At 43.0% G+C, this 18,458-nt stretch overlaps 1 protein-coding gene across 4 annotated transcripts in view; it reads right to left on the bottom strand.

Moving 5' to 3' along the window:
* Positions 1-18,458, bottom strand: part of LIMCH1 (LIM and calponin homology domains 1) — a 391,967-nt gene that overhangs the window by 152,204 nt on the left and 221,305 nt on the right. The window lies entirely within an intron of this gene.

The following is an 18,458-nucleotide window of genomic DNA, read 5'->3' as shown; positions in this document are numbered from 1 at the left end:
TACTACTCATTATTCCTCTTATGTTCTAAGGGTGAAACATACGGATTGAGAAGGGGCTGTCAGAGCAGTGGACGACCCCTTTAATCACTCACTTGCAGTGTGATGGATGAGCTACCTGCCTGACTGCAACTGTAATGTTAGGTGGTGGAAGCGGATAATGCTATGTGGTTGTTTTTCAGGGTTTGGTCTAGGCCCCTTCGTTCCAGTGAAAGGAAATCTTAATGCTTCATGGTACCAAGATATTTTGGATAATTGTATGTTTCTAACTTTGTGCAGATAGTTTGGGGAAGGCATTTTTCTGTTTTAGCATTACTGTGACCCAGTGCACATAGAAAGGCCAATAAGGCATGGTTTGGCGAGTTTGTTGTGGCAGAACTTTACTTGACCCAGAATCCTTACCTCAAACCCATCAAACATCTTTTGGATGAACTAGAACGGACAATGAGAACTAAATTCTCTCATCCATCATCAGTCTCTGACCTCATAGGTGCACAAATGAGCAAAAACTCCCACAGACACCACAAAAACCTTGTAGAAAACCTTTCCAGAAACGTGGAAGCTGTTCTATCTGCAAAGGAGGGAGAAACTCCATATTAATGTCTATGGATTTAGAATGGGGTATAATAAAAACTCCTGTATTGTCAAGAGTGTGTCACGGCCTAATATGATTTCAGGGGGGATCTGGGATCAGAAGGTCACAGAGTATTGTTGATCGCAAATCTGCTTTAGTGGCCACTCATTGTTTACCCTGAGTTGGAGCGTATTTAATTTCATCCGGTACTGAAGCGGTTAAGGTTCATTTCTATCCTGCAGGTAATTGTGACCTCAGCTGCAGCCACTCCCTTCTGTTATAGATATCTGCTCCTCACTCCTCCTTATGCGGCTACAGCTCATACCTATGCTGTCCATGTTGGAGGAGTTTGCCTCTACATAGTTGAGTCGTTTGTGTTGCAGTTGCAAAGTTCCTGCTGAAGAAACCTAGGAGTGCTTTCTGTTGTGTGTTTCCCCACCGGTTTGTCTTACCTTCCTGTTGTATTATCCCTTTGCTCAATTAATGCATCTTGCTTATTTGTTGGGTGATCATTGACCTGTTTACACTGGCAAATGCTCATCGCATACAGAATCTGCATGCCACACAAAAACACACAATGCTACACACACACACACACACACACACACACACACACACACACACACTTTTGGAGAAAGGGGTTCTGGGTAGTTGGCTAGTTTGCTCCAATTAATTCCGGCCCTGCATACAATGTATCAATATTGATTATTCAGATCAGATTGGTGACACATCTTTACAACTATGCCTAACATTAAAAGGAATCTATCACCAGGTTTTTTTTCTCACCCATCTGAGAGCAGCATAATGTAGAGATAGAGACCCTGATTTCAGCGATGTGTCACTTACTGAGCTGTTTGCTGCCAGTTTGATAAAATCAATGTTTTTTTCTGCTGCAGATATGGCGGTTATACAGAGCTCATGAATATGCTGGACTACCTGGCAGCACTCCAAGTAGTCCTCTGATGATATCCTGCAGATTAAACAGAGATTTTATCAAAACTACACTAAGCAGGCCAGTAAATGACACATCGCAGGAATCATCGTCTCTGCCCCTACGTTATGTTGCTCTCAGGTTAGGTGACAAAAACCTAGTGACCGACTCTTTAAGCAAAACTGGGCAAACTAAACACATTTTTTTATGCATAATAAAATATCCATCAAGGATTAAAGTCACAACATCCACCACTGGTCCAACCCAAATAGTTATGTACCACCCAAATCTACATAGTGCTAGAGATCTCCCCTGATAACTCCCGCTGTTTTTACACTCATGTAGCAAAGAGCAAAATCCACTCAATAGCGAAGCTCCTTAGTTAAGTAGTAATGCGGCACATTACATAAGGGATCAAAATGTGTGTGGTAAGGAATACATATTCTTAACAGTGTGTATGCTCTACTCAACCACAATGATGGTATTGTAGTCATTGACTCTTTCACTTCTGCACTCGTACAGTACAGACCAAAAGTTTGGACACACCTTCTCTTTCAAACAGTTTTCTTTATTTTCATGACTCTGAAAATTGTAGATTCACATTGAAGACATCAAAACTATGAATTAACACATGTAGAATGAAATACTTAACGAAACAGCTGAAAATATGTCTTATATTCTAGGTTCTTCAAAGTAGCCACCTTTTGCTTTGATTACTGCTTTGCACACTCTTGGCATTGTCTTGATGAGCTTCAAGAGGTAGTCACCGGAAATGGTTTTCCAACAGTCTTGAAGGAGTTCCCAGAAATGCTTAGCACTTGTTGGCCCTTTTGCCTTCATTCTGCAGCCCAGCTCACCCCAAACTATCTCGATTGGGTTCAGGTCTGGTGACTGTGGAGGCCAGGTCATCTGGCGTAGCACCCCATCACTCTCCTTAGTCAAATAGCCCTTACACAGCCTGGAAGTGTGTTTGGGGTCATTGTCCTGTTGAAAAATAAATGGTCTAACTAAACGCAAACCGGATTGAATAGTATGCCGCTGCAAGATGCTGTGGTAGGCATGCTGGTTCTGTATGCCTTCAATTTTGGAATAAATTCCCAACAGTGTCACCAGCAAAGCACCCCCACACCATCACACCTCCTCCTCCATGCTTCACGGTGGGAACCAGGCATGTCGAGTCCATCCGTTCACCTTTTCTGCGTCGCACAAAGACACGGTGGTTGAATCCAAAGATCTCAAATTTGGACTCCTCAGACCAAAGCACAGATTTCAACTGGTCTAATGTCCATTCCTTGTGTTCTTTAGCCCAAACAAGTCTCTTCTGCTTGTTGCCTGTCCTTAGCAGTGGTTTCCTAGCAGCTATTTTACCATGAAGGCCTGCTGCACAAAGTCTCCTTTTAACAGTTGTTCTAGAGATATGTCTGCTGCAAGAACTCTGTGTGGCATTGACCTGGTCTCTAATCTGAGCTGCTGTTAACCTGCGATTTCTGAGGCTGGTGACTCGGATAAACGTATCCTCCACAGCAGAGGTGACTCTTGGTCTTCCTTTCCTGGGGCGTCCTCATGTGAGCCAGTTTCTTTGTAGCGTTTGATGTGTTTTGCCACTGCACTTGAGGACACTTTCAAAGTTTTCCCAATTTTTCGGACCGACTGACCTTCATTTCTTAAAGTAATGATGGCCACACGTTTTTCTTGCCATAATACAGATTCTAAAGGCCACGTTTCACTAAGAGACATCGTTACTGAGTCACGGTTTTTGTGACGCAACAGCGATCTTGCTAGCGATGTTGCGGTGTGTGACATCCAGAAACAACTTGGCCCCTGCTGTGAGGTCGCCGGTCGTTGCTGAATGTCCTGGACCATTTTTTGGTCGTTGCTCTCCCGCCGTGAAGCACACATCGCTGTGTTTGACAACAAGAGAGCAACGATCTCAATGTGCAGAGAGCAGGGAGCCGGCTTCTGTGGACGCTGGTAACAAAGGTTCACATCGGGTAACCAAGCAAAGCATTTTGCTTGGTTATCCGATATTTACCTTGGTTACCAGCGTCCACAGCTTCTAGAAGCCGGCTCCCTGCATACGTACCAAGGTACACATCGGGTAACTATAAGCAAAGCGCTTTTCTTAGTAACCCGATGTGTACTATGGTTTTCAAACAGGTCGCTAGTGGTTGGTGGCTGATCTCTGATCGCTGTGGAGATCTGCGTGATTGACAGCTCACCAGCGACCATGTAGGGACGCTCCAGCGATCTCTGCCAGGTCAGATCGCTGGTGGGATCGCTGGAGCGTCGCTTAGTGTGACGGTACCTTAACAGTCTATTCAGTAGGACTATCAGCTGTGTATCCACCAGACTTCTGTACAACACAAATGATGGTCCCAACCCCATTTATAAGGCAAGAAATCCCACTTATTAAACCTGACAGGGCACACCTGTGAAGTGAAAACCATTTCTGGTGACTACCTCTTGAAGCTCATCAAGAGAATGCCAAGAGTGTGCAAAGCAGTAATCAAAGCAAAAGGTGGCCACTTTGAAGAACCTAGAATATAAGACATATTTTCAGTTGTTTCACACTTTTTTGTTAAGTATTTCATTCCACATGTGTTAATTCATAGTTTTGATGCCTTCAATGTGAATCTACAATTTTCAGAGTCATGAAAATAAAAAAAAAAAGCTCTCTTTGTATGAGAAGGTGTGTCCAAACTTTTGGTCTGTACTGTATGTCTGCAATGATGCCCATCTCTGCCTAGAAAAACTGGGGTGGTAACCAGATCCTAACGTGGTTGTCCTCCAGCATTGCTAGTTAACAAATATAACTAGTTATAAAAGTGTTAAAAACATTGTAAAGAGGCACAAGAACATGGCCGTTTTCTTCCTACAAACAGTGCTAGTTTATGAGTTGTGTCAGGCATTGCCGCTCCATTGAAGCCCATGTCAAGAAGCCTCTCCGGTGAAGATGTGGATCTGTACAGTGGAGTCAGCAGAGTATTGCTCTACAGAGGTTTGTAAAGGCAGACTAGAAGGTGAGGGGCTCGATTTTATATATGGGTTACAATGGGACTGAGGAGTTGTGTCCTAATACTTATGGCTGTGAATTTTAGCTATTTTAGGAGAAGTCCCCTCTATAAACCATTGAATTCTTTGTTGATACACACGGGGTTAATTCTACGCGTAATGAAAAGTATTGCTGTACTGCAGCCAAGATGATACCCAACAGACCTGCAACTCAGGTTACAGCTGCCTGGTTGGCACCATCTCCCGAGATCATCTTCCCGAGCCTACAGACTGACACTGTCCCTGTCCTAGAGATTACCTCTCCCTCCCCACTTAATATTCACACAACACACACTGCTTCTACAAATACAGAGGCTCCGCGTACATCTACCAGCAAGTACAGGCTGCCATCTTTAAAGGGATTGTCCCATAAGGTACATTTTAATCAATAGATCTTGGAATAAACATTTGTACAATTGGTTGTGATAAAAAAAAAAAAAAAAAGTTCCTGTGCTGAGATAATCTTATATATGTGTCCCTGCTATGTACTGTGTAATGGCCGTGCCTGACCATACAGGGACATGCTCTGATCATACCACATCTCCTGGGCTGGGGAGGACATGACAGCATGGGATAACAGATGTTTCTTTCTGTGAGGTAAAACATTGTTTAAAAAACAGGCAGAGAAATGTTTTACTTCACAGAAAGAATCAGCTGTGATCTCGTGCTGTCCTGTGTTTATACTCCTTTGTCCTCTTCCCCTGCCCAGGAGCCGTGGTATGATCACACCATGTACACAGTACATAGCAGGGGCACATGTAGGAAACATCAGCACTGGAACTTTTTTTTTTTTTTTTTTTTTTAAACCCATCCAGTTGTGGAACTTATTATTATTTCAAGATCTAATTCTGAAAAATGTACCAAAATGTGTTTGTGGGACAAAATGGACTAAAACACAGAATTTACGCGGAGATAGTATCATTGCATGACCAGGAAATTAGTCATCAACTGCGATTAAGCACTATTAAGATGACATCAATAAGGCCTAAGACACACGACATGAAAATCGGAGCGCGTGGAATGCGATAAAACATCCCATTCCTCTCAAACATTAGCCTATGTGTCAGCACCCATGAGGAATTAGCTTCTCAGCCCTAATCGAACCGAGAAAACAAATCGCAGCATGCTACGGGTGTAATGCGATCCTTGTTTCCCTCACACCCATTCAAGTCTATGGGGCGAGAGAAATATCGCACTGCATTCACAGTACACCGGTGTACCGCGAGTGCAGGGTGAGAATGGCAATAGCTGGCTACGGAGGAGAGAGGGAGATAAATCCCTCCCTTCCCTCGTCAGCGCCGGCCCTCCCCTCCTCAGAGCCGGTCCGTATCCCGCAGCTGTGATCCGATCGCATGATCAGACCTCAGTCGCAGTGACACTCGGCTCCTGTTGGGCTGCCAGCGTGAGCAGAGTGTCATGCGAGGATCGCAGTAGTCCCCCATATGGCCCCGGCCTAAAAAGGCAAAAAATGAATTTTGCAAGGATCGATCCAATTTTCTGTGAAGGTATTCAAAACACCATCTACTAGTTTTGCAAATAAAAACAAATATACACAATGATAGCGAGTAGCTAATCAGAAGAGGGGGAATGGTTGGACAACTACTCATGAGCCCTGTAGCCCTGGCAGTGATAATCACCTGGTGATAAAACCTTCACTGTAAGTAAACAATAGCACATCGCAAAATTTGGTGTTTTAACCCCTACATCATGCGGTCCTCAGATTACATAGCAAAAACCTGCTGACTGATTCCCCCTAAAAGAGTTTTAACAAAATTATGCATATGGTTGAAATTGTATAAACTAAAGTAAGCTATATGTATCCAATGTATCCCTCTTTTGCTTCAGTGGCCACACAAGACTGCGGCAGCCCATCGGTGGCTATTTGCCATTCCTGCATGCATCATAGCCAAGGCAAGTAATTATTAGCTGCAGTAGTCATATGCACCTGGATGGATGGCACATAATAGCTGCAGGAAGTTAGTGGGTATCAACGAGGACCACCAAGATGGCAGAGCTGGAGTCAGAGGGGTTAAAATTGAGGATTATATACCGTATTATTTTTTTTTTATATCATATCCCACTACCAATTTTTTTTATTAAACTACTGGAAAACTCTCAGTTCCACTTGCCGAGGTTTTAATAATTCTTTCATCTTCAGGTCCCTTTAAGCAACAGGAATCCCTTATTTATCTCTGAGTATATCCAACACCTGTATCTATAGCAGCACCATGCGCTTTCTGACTGGTATATCCATGATATCTGCCCAACAGGTATTAGCGGAGCTGCACTCACAATTAACTGTTCTGGCCACCAGGAAAATAAAAACAATACATCTCCGCAGCTTTCCAGCCATGAAGGGGCTGGGTGGTCTTACTATGCAATTTAAATTTCATTACGCAGCGCTCCGAGGACACATCAATCGAAAATGTTATCACTGTTTCTTCCAAACAACAAATTCCTGGCTTACACATCTGCATGACGGATCTGCGGAAGGGGACAAAGGGCTTTTTCTACAAACCACACATTTATTCCCCATTATCTTTGTACCAGGCACAGAAGAGAAATCTTCGCTCAATAGACTTGGTGTGTTGTGCTGTAAATGGGGTAAGGATTTGTTATCGCTGTTTTTTTGTTTAGTTTTGCTTTTTTAAATTACATTATATCCCCCAAAAATGCATTATAGTTCCCTCCAAATATAAAATGTCAAAAACGTCTGTTGATCTCTGCAAATCCGAAGATTATTATTAGAGATATTTCTAAAAACTGCACCCGCATAAAGCCTCATAGTAAGAGGGACTCGAGTAAGCTTAAAAAGAATACATCCAAAAGACAAATCGGGAGGGAGGTCAAATACAGAGACTATAGGCTCACTGTCTACAGGGGATGGATCAGGATACAGGAGGTGGGGGTAGAGATGGTCGTGTGGTGCTATAGTGGACTGAGGGATACTGCAGGTTGTAGACTTGTCGGAAGAGGTGGGTCTTCAGATTCCTTTTCCAGGTTTCCACGGTAGGTGAGAGTCTGATATGTTGAGATAGAGCGTTCCAGAGTATGGGGGCTACAAGAGAGAAAACTTGCATGGGATTGTGGGAAAACAAGACAACATGGGAGGTAAGAAGGAGATCTTGGGAGGATCCGAAGTTGTGTGCAGGTAGGTACTGGGAGACTAGGTCATAGACGTATGGAGGAGACAGGTTGTGGATGGCTTTGTATGTCATGGTTAGGGTTTTTAACTGGAGTTTTTTGGGCAATGGCAAGCCAGTGAAGGGATTGGCAGAGTGAATAGGCCGGAAAATAGCGTGTGGAGTAGTGGATTAGTCGAGCAAAAGGGTTTAGGATAGATTGGATGGGTGCAAGAGTGTAAGAAGGGAGGCCAAAGGGAGGAGGTTACAGTAGTCAAGGCATGAGATGATGAGGGCATGCACTAGTGTTTTTGCAGATTCGTGGAAAGGAAATGGATATGTGGCTTGAAGGACAGAGCAGGGTCAAGGGTTACTCAGACAGCGAGCTTGTGGGAGTAACTGAGGAGATAAGAGGAGCAGCAATCGACTACTATGATGGATAGGTCTGTCAGGGGGAGAGGGGGGTAGAATTTTATTTTAGGATCAATATATCTGCATTGTGCTCACCTTCTGACTAATGCACTAGTGCCGTGTTTCTCAACGCTAGCCACCAGCACATCAGGTTTTTTAGGATTGAGGTAACATCACCTGTGCAATACTGTTGACATCCTAAAAACATGATCTGCTGATGGCTCTTGAGGACTGAAGTTGTGGGAACATTGCAATAGACCACAGCATTAATGGGACTGCTACCATCGCCTTGCTGATCACCATAGGGGTCAGACTTGCATATGGAAAGCAGTTAAAGAAATTGGTTATTTGTTGGCGCTGTCTCCTCTATTAAACAGTTTTTAAAAACCCCTTATTAGCCAGATTAAAACACAAAATAAAAACAGTAGTTATACTATAAAAGTATACACGAACCAATGCATTTTTTAATCTGTATGTGAATCTTCATTGGTTTCTGGATGCATGCTCTAGATTTCTTTAACGATAATCTGTCAGCTACTGTAGTATCTGCTACCTAATCTGAGATATGTAGGAAAACAGACCCTAAATCCAAAGATGTGGTGCAGCGGCTCTGACGCACAGTTTTATATTTAGCAATGCAGCAGAGCGGAGAAAGCTGCCCACCCACACCAGGCTCTGTATGTACATTTCTATAGACCGTGCGGTGCTAATCACAAGAGGGGGCGGAGTTAGACAACATGGCAGCATCCCAGCTAGTCACAGCAATGATAATGTCTTAGTAATAAAACACTGAATAATAACAGCACAGGAGGTGGCATGTAACATATCATTGAATTCTGTGTTTTAACCTCCATAGCATGCTGTCCACAGATTACATAGCAAAAACCTGCTGACAGATTCCCTTTAATATTTAATGGGCTTAACATCTCTACAGGTTGAGTGTGCTGCATCTCCATGCACAGTAAGCAAATGTAGACGTTCTGAAAAATACAGCATGTACGACGTCTACATATCACATCCTTTGCTGGCAGATTGGGTATAACTTGTATTTTAGTTCTTTAAAGAGGAACTATATGTACTTTTTTGTACCAGGTCTAAATGCAATTTTTCATTTTTATTTTGTTCCTGCACCTCTCCATTCCTCATATGTAGCACGTTTTTCCCTGCATGGAAATCTAGTATTTTTATCTTAGTGGGCATTGTCCTCATATGTTCTCTATTGAAGTCTTCTTGACGACCACAATGGTGGCCAAAAAGACTAAATGCATATACAGTGAAAAAGGAGGCCGTATCTCAAAAAATAAAAATATCACCAGATTCAGAACAGCCGTATTTACACCAGGTAAAAAAAAAAAATATATACATATTTACAGCAAGTGACAGGTCCTCCGCTTTTTTATTCCTATTGGGAGGTCCTACTCTGAGTGAGTGTTTTCTTATGCATTGATTGCATAATTAGCAGTGAAACAAAGATTTTGCACCATAGAAGTGCTAGAAATATCATTCTAAGCTATGGCCTTGTTAAAAAAAAAAAAAAAGTGACAATGACAGGATACAGCCTGGAGGAGATAAAACAATTTCCATACAATCATAGGTCATCATCCACACACAGAGGTTTGTCACTGTCTGAGCTGAGGCTAAAGGTGAAGTAATAATATTGTACACGGCTTCCAGTTGCCAAAACTGCAATAAAAATGTTGAATATGAGGTTACATTTATCTATTGAGACGCCAGTTGTTAGAACTAAATCCTCCATAGAGTAGGTGGCAAACCTTTAGATCAGTGGTTCTCCAACCTTTCTGACCTTGAGAGCCACATCCAGCTCTGACAGAGGGACAAGAGCCACATCCAGCTCTGACAGAGGGTCACAAGCCACATTTATCTTCTGTCCCTCACAGTAGCGACACCCAGAACTCCCATTAACCCATATAATGACAGCCAAAGCTTCTCCACAGAAATCACCTCATTGAGTCCAATATCCAAGAGTTCCCACCTCCATTCAGATCTGCTCTTCTGTGTGGGGCTACTCACATTTGTCACCATCTGGAGACCTGCTCTTCATAGATGTTTGCTAGACCTGGTGCAAATGAAAAAGACAGCCAAGAGCCACACATCATGGACCCGCGAGCCACAGGTGGCTCCCGAGCCATAGGTTAGGGACCCCTGCTTTAGATAATGGTCTGAATTGTATAGGCTGATAGTTCTTTTGGAGCGGAGCATCTATAAAATTATAGCAAATAAGTTAAACTGCGCACATAAGGCATGTAGAGATATTTGATTAGGATTTATTCAGAACATCTCATATCCATTAGTCCGTAAGAAGACACATAACATTTCGGGTAAAACACAGTTCATCAGACAAGACACAGTTCAGATGTAAAACTGTGTATTTTCTGACCATGGAAGGTGGCAGCACTTAACAATCGTTAGTCCAGCGGGTAAACTCAGTATTTATAATGTCTATGGCCCAAATTCACAACAAATCACATTTCATGATGACATAAAGGCCACCATATTAGCAGATGGGGAGGCTAACATTATAGTGGGAGGCGATTTTAACACTGTCCCAGACTCAGCTGAAGATAGGAGGAGGGGCGAGGAGGGGACAGCTAATGTGGGCAGGAGTTTAGACAATAGGGATGTAACATTAGAAGACGTAGGACTGAAAGACATCTGGAGACTAACTCACCCACATGACAGAGAGTATACACACTTCTCTCACCCTCATGATAGCTGGTCACGTATTGATCAGTTCTGGATCTCGCAAGACTTACTGAGTGGAACGCAAGATTGTGTGATAGAGAATATGGTGATCTCTGATCATAGTCCGGTGAGATTGGGCATTAGAGAGAAATTCAGGAGAGGTACAGATATCATATGGAGATTCCCATCGTTCCTTCTCAGGCAAGATAATTTCCATAAGGTGCTACAGGAGTGGTGGGGAGAATTCGCAGAGGACAATAAGGAACATAGAGAGTCCCCAGTGATATTTTGGGAAACGGCAAAAGCGGTCCTAAGGGGCCGTCTGGTGGGGTACGCAGCCATGATCAAACGGAAAACCAATGAGAATTATAATTTCCATAGTGAAGCAGTACGGGTAGCATATACAAATTATGTGACAAATAGATCTCCCATGACAAAAGGCAGATGGTTGGAGGCAAAAGAGGGATTTGACGAATGGGCCAAAAAAAAGGAACAACTATTCTGGTCGCACAAGGAGGTTGACTTACATAGGTTTGGCAACAAGGCGGGAAGGATGTTGGCCAATCTGGCAAGGGGCAGCAGAAAGATGACAGTGATCTCTAAACTGAAAACAAAGGGGGGAGAGGTGACTACGGATCCTAAGGACATTAATAAACTGTTGGGAGATTACTATAGAAAACTATATGGGTCAGGGAATAACGACATGACTGATGAGGCAGAGTGGCTAAGACAAGCCCAAATGCCTAGCTTGACGGAGGAAGATTTGAGTGCCTTAAACGCAGATATCACAGTAGAGGAGGTGACGAGAACAATTGGGGAGCTTAACACCAACAAGGCACCGGGACCTGACGGTTTCAATAGTGAATTCTATAAGGCTCTGAAGGATCTGATCTCGCCGGATCTAACCTCAGTCTTTAATGCTTTCCTGGGAGGGGCGGAAATACCCAAAAATTCCAACATAGCATATATTAAATTACTCCCCAAGGGAACCAAGGACCTGGATGATCCCTCTAGTTATAGACCTATATCGCTCATAAATCAGGATTTAAAAATTATGTCCAAGATCATGGCTAATAGACTGGCCGAGATCTTACCTAGGATCATTACGAATCACCAGGTGGGGTTTATTAAGGGGAGAAATGCCGTTACCAATATCCGAAAGACAATTCTAGTGGTAGACGCGGTTAGACTGGGTCTCACTGAGGGAGGGGCTAGACCTGCCCTAGTTACACTTGACGCAGAAAAAGCGTTTGATAATGTAAATTGGGGGTGGTTAGACAGGGTAATGGAGGCCATAGGGATTGTAGGCAAGATGAGACTTTACATTAGAAACCTTTATGCCAACTCGGGAGCTAGGGTACACACTCCGGGCTTTCTATCAGACGTGTTCCCTTTGATGAAGGGAACAAGACAGGGCTGCCCATTATCTCCTCTTTTATTCAACCTGGCAATCGAGCCGTTGTCAAGAATACTACAGGGACAAAATAGCTTTAAAGGAATCAAGATAAGGGGTTCAGAAGTAAAGACAGCGCTTTTTGCTGATGACATCATACTTTATATGGGGGACCCCGGTGCGGATTTGCCACAGACTCTTGCCTTGATTGAAAAATTTGGCTCATTCTCCGGTTTCAAACTGAACAAAAAAAAATGCGAGATCATGTTCCTAAAGGGGCATCATGGGACAATGGGGGGACAAATAAGGGATGGCTGTCTATGTGGAATTCCTATAGCACAATCTTCAATTAAATACCTGGGAGTGCATATAGGAAGATCGGTGGAAACAATCTATAACTTGAATTATGGACCGCTAATCAGGAAAATTACAGTTCAATTAAAGGGATGGAAAGGTCTGCCACTTCCATTACTGGCAAGATGCCACCTGATAAAAATGATGAGCTTTCCTAGGCTGCTGTATCCCTTCCAGACAATCCCGCTATTGCTAAAACTAAAGGATGTGAATAAGCTCAACTCCGCGTATACAGAATTTCTGTGGAGGGGAAGGAAACCCAGAATAAAGCTGCGTACGCTGATGAAGTCAGCAGAGGAGGGAGGTCTAAACTTTCCAGATGTCCAAGGGTATAATCTTGTATGTATCATGAGGCATGTAATTGATTGGGTGAGAGGAACGAGTAGGCACTCAGATCATGCGATGGAAACTAAATATGCGTCACCGTGGGATCTGACGTCCATTCTACACTCCCCACTATCCAGGGTTGAAGGGCACATAAGGAACTCAATTATATTCCGAGACACCATGCTAACATGGAAGTCGGTAAGGAAAAAACTGGGGCTCTCATGGAAAGTGTCCAAGTACTTGAACCCCTGGGCATTCCCAAATTTTCCCCTGGGACGAGAAAACAAGCTATTTACTAGATGGAAAGAGAGGGGAGTCAGGAGAATGATAGATGTTATGAATGTGGAGGACAGGAGGTGGATGACAGGTCGGGAAGTGTTGGATAAGTACAACCTTAATAGCTCACATGTCATCCAGTATGAACAATTGAAACATGGAATAATAGGAGACCTGGGTGTGGTTGGAAGAGAGCTGAACAGAAGTTCGATTGATGAGTTACTGGAATGTGATGTAACAAGTATAAATGTCTCTAAAATTTATCGATCGCTAAGGGGGGTGCTTATCTCACGGGAGGATAGTCGGACTTTAAAAGCGTGGGGGAAACAATTGGGAAGGGAAGAAGTGGTGGATGATATACTGAGAGGATGGGTACAAGTGCGGAAACATATTACCAATGAGAGATGGAGAGACACTCAATTCAGAATTCTACATAGGGCCATTATAGGTTTCAACATACCAGGTAGGGATAGGTGGTGTCCTAAGTGTCAAAAAGAAAAAACGGATATGCTACATGGGCTATGGGAATGTGAGACAATCGCTAGGTTCTGGAACCAAGTCAGACTATTTGCCCAGTCAACATGGGGAATTTTCAGCAAACTAGACTTAATGGTGTGGATTTTCCACTCCTTTGAGGGAGGAGTAGGAGGAGGACCGAACACGCCGGAAAAGAGGAAATACGCAATAATGCATGACATAGCCATGATAGCTAAGCGTTGCATCTTAAAACACTGGATTCAAAGGGAGGGCCCATCCATAAAGGAGGTTGTGGGCGAACTACACAACCTTCTGAGGTGGGAAAAACTAGAAGCGGAGAGGGATAAAGATGGGTTGACAGCCAAGTTTTTTGTGAGATGGAGACATTTTATTGAAAGCCAATTCACACAGGGAGAAATAATTAACCTGATGGCACCTTTTGTTCACTCAGAGTGGTATATCCTGAGCGATATTCAGGACAGCCTGGGTAAACTGAGAATCACCTAGGAGGGGGCTCTGGCGGGAGGGGGAGACGAGACGGTTGGGAATACCAAGACACGCTAGCAAAATTGAAATCATTCAGGGACGACACAGAGATTTAACGAATTGTATTGCATATGTTATATTATATTTCATTACCTATGTTTTGGTTTAATGTTACTGTATACTATCTTAAATCGAACAGCAACATGGAACTCCAAATTGGGGTATCACCCACCTCTATGTCACATTTTGTCAGACGAATGTTCTTCTTTTGCAATGATACTTGTCATGTTTTTACAAATTTGAAAAATCAATAAAAAACGTTTTGGAAAAAAAAAAAAACTGTATTTTCTGATGAAGGGTGTTTTACCCGAAACGTTATATATCTCTTTACAGACTGTAGTGTGATTAATGGATATGAGAGATTCAGAATAAATCTTGATTAAAGGACCTCTACGTGCCTTGTGGTGGGCAGGTCTTCTCTCCAATTTACTACAGTTTTCTAAGCAATAGTTAGCAGTTCACATCCTTATCTGGTGAGATTGCAACACCAAGTCACCCAAGGAACCAACTTGAACACACTCAGCAGTAAAGACACCATCCATCAAGCTCATGAAAAATGGTGGTCTACATCGGTAGTTTGTGCCTACTGGACCAGAGCAGTGAAAAACTCCTACTACCTGCAACATTCATGCTGCCCCTACTGATAAGTAGGCCCTCATAGTTTTTGTGATGGTGCACTAATCAGAAAACTGCAAAAATAAAATGAAATTAGGCCCCCACACCCTTAGTATTAAGTTAAATGTACAGTGCACAAATATGCTATGTGGCATACACGATGCAACGGAACAGCAAGACTAAGAACAAGAACAAGAACTTTCCCACTGCTGTGAATGTTAAAAACATAAGTTACTTAGCGTTTTGTTGTTTGTTTTTTTTTTAATCAAAGACAGCAAAAGCCATCCAACCACATCAAGGTGTAACTAAACATGTGCCAAAGTGAAGGAAGGTTCCAGCCCCGGACAGCTCGGGCGCTGCACTCCTTCGCCATGAGACTGTGCACAGATGTGACTTCGGGTGGGGTGCATGACACTTACTTGTTTCTCCAGGCCGGTGTTCATCGCCTTGCTGACCATTGTCTTCATAGACAGTCAGTACCACACGCAACACCAGATTTCGCTTAGCCAACCAGAATCGTTGACTTTTATTGTCCCACTATTATGACAGACATGGCCTCCCTTCCTTCCTTTCATGTGGGGTACAGCTTCTCAACCACATCTTCTCACACTTGAACCCTATTCTCTACTGGTGCCCTCTTGGGAGTTGCCTCCAGTTGTCTACCCCGCCATCTTCCACTCCACCCTTCCACTGCCTTAACCCTATCCTATCTAATCTAAAGGCAACTCACTGCTAGATGGTAGCCATTGATAAACAAATAAGTCTTGTACTATGTTTTAGACTGTTGAACATGATAAAGCCCTCTACTACAAAACCAGGCCTCATCCGAATGTAGAGTGAAAGAAAACCAAAAGCAGCTTGAGTGGGAAAGATAGTGGGCTAAGGGTGCTGAGCCCAGGAGAGGGCCTCACCCCACAATGTATTATACTGCAAAAAAAAAAAATAAAAAAATATATATATAATTTTATATATATCTGTATATCTATCTATCTCATTTATGTATTCATTAAACACAGTGTGCTGAAGCATTATTTGTGCATCTGTACATCAAATTTTATTAGTTCATGTATTCATTCACCAAAGACCGCTGACACAATGTAGGCACGTATGCAGAAGAAGTGCCACGGATGCTGCAGGAATAGGAGGCCCGCAGTTCTCAGGACTGATAGCCACGGATCACTGACATAACAATTTGAGCAGGGTCCTGGGAATGTTTTTGCTCAACTACTAGTCAAAACTTAGCATAACATAGCAACTAAGTATTGGAATAAAAGTTTTCACAGGCATTTTCCAGAACCCAGATGGACGCTGTCTTTTCTACTGAATAACGTATTGCAATCATTTTTTAATAAGACGATAAACCGATAATGGCGCGACAGGATTGTATAATGCCCCGCATTAGTGTGCATTCTAACAGAATACATCTAATGCCTGGTTTTATCCCTCTGCATCTAAGAACCTGTCACCTAATCTCCGCTACTGTTAAAGAAGGAAACAGCTGCTTCCATCCACGACCAGGAGACGGACAACGACGTGTGACTGCTATTAATATCCTACTGGAAACCAGTAAGAAGGTGCTGAGATACATCCATTAGTGTTCTAAATTTCCTCCAAATCCCTATGATCACTGTATGTTTAGAAGTCAGAATAAAGACCTACGCAGACAGAATATACCTGGTATATGCTGCCAATTTTATTCTAACATTTTATCTCCACAACCTTGCTACCATCTCTGAAGTCATTCCAAGGTTAACATGTCTCTAATTGGAGCAGGTCTAATCCCTCCTATGTCGGTGAGCTCTGAAAGAGGCGCAAAATCTCAACTCTTAATAATGGAAATCCAATGTGTTCTTTCCAAAAGAACCACAAATTTTATATCGCTCAGCCCTTTCCATAGCCACAGAGGGGCACCTTAAGATGACTGTAAATGAGTCATTTATATGATAACATTAATTTTGTTACAAGATATTAGGAATATCTAAGTCTGCCAGGGAATAATGTAAAGGGCATAGGTGTTAATTAAAGACGGGTTGCCCACCCATAATAAGAGTCTTGCGTTCTGAAGTGGCAAAGAGGCTCTGAGGAACCTCCAACACCAAAGCCCCGGGAGCACCTGGTACCTACACCATCTACAGATACACTGTTGGGCGAGTAATCTACAGTAGTGTCACACCCGGGTTACCAGACAAGGTGGAAGTGGGTCTACCAGATCAAGGTACCTATCACTGACCTGGGGGAGCGGACCGGAGTGGGCAACGAGTCTTCACTACTACCACCAAAAGGTGGCAGCAGGTACACATGCTGGTAGGCATCCGCCCAGAGGCCGCTCCGGGGGATCCAGATACCTCAGCAGCTGACGGCTCAGGATGTAGACCTGGAACTGGGACAGATATAGCAGATATAGCAGAGTCAGGTGTGACCCAGGGCTGGCTAGTGCAGGTGGTAGCAGGCTGGTGGAAGAGGTTTGCAGAAGTGGGGTAGAAAGATGCACTCAAACTAAAACACAGGCACTATAGTCAGAAACAGAGGCAGAATCAAAACTAAAATGGAGTGCAGAGTAGCACAGGGGACCTGATAACTAGTGCGGGCATAAAAGAATACAGGAACACATTGAACAGGCACCTCCCAATCGGGGAGGATGCCTTAAGTACCCAGTACCTGCAAAGGTCATATCCGGGTCGGGTGGTGCTAGCCCCTTAAGTAAAGGGGAGAGAGCGCGCCTACGCCCTTGTGCGCATGCGTGAGTCACGGGACCCAGACGCCCAAGCAGGAAGCACAGAGGAGGAGAATGGAGCAGGACGTCGGTGCTTCAGAATGGGGGACTGCAGGGAAGCAGACTGGGTACGGAGGGGACTTAGGGATTGCAGAATCGGGAAGGAAGTGCAGGGACCGGAGCAGTGATACTTATGTCCACAGGTAAGTAGGTAATCAAATTTTTCAGTATTTCAGAGGGTAGAAATGGCTAAAATTTACAGATTAGGGGGTTTGTTTGTTTTAGATTAGCTAGTTTGGATGAAATGCATAATTTGATATGTAGAAGATTTGAATTTGGCAAATATAGTAGAACAATTAGTCATTTGTAGTGTATGACCAGGCAAATAATTTCTTCTTCTCAATCCCAGAATATCTTAAAGAATTTCTAGGAGTATATATTCACTTTTATTGAAACTTTAAAACCATGAGGGAGCTGCCTACGGGCAGAGCTGCACAAGTATACCTCAGCTTGGTATTTCCTACCAATTTTTTTCTTCCAATAACACAGACAGATACTAGCAGAAGGACACTAAAAAATTTAAAAAGGACATTTTTTTTTTTTCATTCACTAGGCAAGATTTAACTCCATTTGTATGGTATTATTATTCCTACAATTAAAAGGAGTGGTTTATATAATATAGTCATGGCCAAAAGTGTTGTCACCCTTGAAATTGTTCCAGAAAATGACTTATTTCTCCCAGAAAATTATTGCACTTACACATGTTTTGTCATACACATATTTTTTTCGTTTGTGTTTATTGGAACAGAAAAAAAAACAAATTGGAGGGAAAAAAAAATGGCAAATTGGACATAATTTCACAGAAAATTCCAAAAATGGTCCAGACAAAATCATTGGCATCATTATCTTAATATTTGGATGCACACCCTTTGGAATAAATAACTGCAATCGCTTCCTATAACCACCAA

This window comes from Anomaloglossus baeobatrachus, chromosome 1, assembly GCF_048569485.1.
Source record: "Anomaloglossus baeobatrachus isolate aAnoBae1 chromosome 1, aAnoBae1.hap1, whole genome shotgun sequence".
NCBI lineage: Eukaryota > Metazoa > Chordata > Amphibia > Anura > Aromobatidae > Anomaloglossus > Anomaloglossus baeobatrachus.
Note: the sequence above shows the minus strand (reverse complement) of the source record. Positions and strands in the feature narration are given on the sequence as shown.